Below are 2,670 nucleotides of genomic sequence, written 5' to 3'. Positions count from 1 at the left end.
TAACTTCCGAGTTCCGATGAACTCCGAAACCAGTGAGCTCCCAAAAGGCCTCGTGCTAGGTAGGGATGGGATTATACATATAAGGATCACTCCCCTAGGCAATGTGGGATCTTACAGTTTTAATAAAACACTCCCGGTACTGTTCACTTTTAACGAAAAACCACATTTTTACCTTTAACTATCACTATTCATTATACCTTTAAAAAGGGCTTTTCATTAAAAATGAAGTTTTTTTTGGACTTTTCGTTAGTTTTCCTTGAATTTAAAGCTACTTGATAAATACACATATTTTTCAATTTCTTAAGTGTTATATGTACAAAATAAATAAATTTAAGTCTACTTAAGAAATATATATACCACTGAAATTGATGGGATACGCATTGTATGAAACTAGTTTCAATGATCCAACCGTCAAACTCGTTTGTATATTGACACACCTTGACCCGGAATGTCCAATACGACTTCGAATCGAGCTATGCTGGTCGACACCAAGAAGGCGACGAAGCCATAAAGTGCAGTTATATGGAAATGTGAATAAATTTAAATCTAAGAATGCCTAAAATATCAGAGTGCGCTGGTGAGCGGGTATGCACTCACTCCACACGTGTCGTCAGAGCATAAGTATAATAATGTGGGTAAAGATCATACCCTCAAAGGTAGCCACTTATACTAGATTCGCCATGAATCCTCGTCGATATGAACTTTTAGCAGCTAAAACTGGAGGGGCGCAAAATCAAGCTTGTAAAAAAAAAAATTTATCTTTCCAAAAGTAATAACCCCTCACCATAAAACCTATATAATTTCCCAGAAAATAATACTACATACATATATAAGAACTATGCTCGAGAGGAGTGAAACTAGGTGTATGCCATGTCAATCATCTCAACAACGAATAAGTAAGCTAGGTGAAATGAATCAATGTAAAATGACATATCAGCCGAAGTCACATAACGTAACCTGTACAGGTAAGTCCATAGCTTATCAATCAAATCCTGCACACGAGTCGGAACCACCTAATATGGTCTGTACAACAGTCTAAGTGTAAATGAATACATTCAAGTGCTACGATCACGTGAAGGTTATGCGAAGTATCATAAGTCACCTATGAGTCGGAAACAACTAATGTTGTCTGTACGACAGGCTGGCACCTACCTTGGATCCAAGGTGAGCCTGTGGTGCAAGAGGTGAATGATCACATGAAGGCTAGGCCCTGGCCACGGGCAGAGCACTAACACCGAGGTGCAGGAAATTAATCACCAAATGCAACTCATCATAATCATGCACACTACAATCGCTGCCATCTAGGGGTGGTCACTTGGAACCAAAAATCAAAACCGAAACACGAATCGAATCGAACCGCATCGAACGGTTTGGTTTTGCGGTTTTGAAACGATTTTGGTTTTGAAACCGAACCACGGCAAAGAAAACGGTTTGGTTTCGATTTTGGATTTTCAAAACCGCACCGAAACCGAAACCAAAACCAAAACTGCACCATATAATAAAATTAATAAATAAATGTTATATTTTAAACTTTTAATTAGTTCAACTAGGTTACTAGACTATCATTATCATCTAGTTTTGAATCTTTAATATGGGACGCGATAAAACATGTTCTCTGACCTTTTTTTTGTCAGTTGGGGAATCCTTATAGACAAGCTGTTACATTTTCTAAATATGTGTTTATTGGGTTGGGAATCAAACAAGTTTCATCATGGAGACTACAGTAACTCAAACAAATATTTACTGGATATGTTTATTTCTGTTGTAAGCACTGAGCAATGACAATGAGCATCAGTCATATTGAATTTGAGGGGGTTGGAATAACAATACAACATTAGCACTTTCTTTCTTCGTTTGTTTATTTCTGTTTTGTTGTTCTCTAGTAGATTATGGCATTGAATTATTTTGGTTATGTTCTATTTTGGAGCACTGGTGGATTATGGCATTGAATTCAACATGCCAATCTGACAAAAAAAAAAAAAAAACTCATTAATATGATGGCATTGAAATTCGAAGTTAGGACATTACTTTAGTAAGTATTAATATTAATCAAAGTTAGGACATAAGACCGTCTTAATTAATATATAAGGAAAATAAGACCATCTTATGCATAAATAAGTGTATATTTTAAATTGTACATCTTTTTCTCAAAAACCAAACCGAAACCGTTTGAAACCGCACCGAACCGAAACAAACGATTTGGTTTCATTTTGGTTTTGGCTTCAAAACCGCACCGCACCGTAAAAAGTTTCGGTTTCAGTTGTGGTTTCACTCAAAACCACATCCAACCGCACCGCGCTCACCCCTACTGCCATCAATATATACTCACCTAAAGCTTACTTGAGCGTCCACAGCATCATGCAACACTATGCATAACTACATTAATACATATACTAAAATATAACACAAGTATGACATGGCATTTCAATCACATTTCATTTAAAATAATTTCTAGGAAAAAACAAAGCATACATATGTATATATAGAAAACCAAAAGCCCACTCACCTAGAGCCCGTGCTACAACTCCCTAGCACAAACATAAAGGCGTCACGAACAATCGGCCCGTAGAATAATTATCAAATCACATCTCAGAATCCTTACTGATAGAACATGTAATTTACATAAAACACATCCCCAAGGACGATTTAGAATGATTTGAGACCCATTGA

Source organism: Malus sylvestris, chromosome 4, assembly GCF_916048215.2.
Source record: "Malus sylvestris chromosome 4, drMalSylv7.2, whole genome shotgun sequence".
Taxonomy (NCBI): domain Eukaryota; kingdom Viridiplantae; phylum Streptophyta; class Magnoliopsida; order Rosales; family Rosaceae; genus Malus; species Malus sylvestris.
This window is presented reverse-complemented; position numbering follows the sequence as displayed.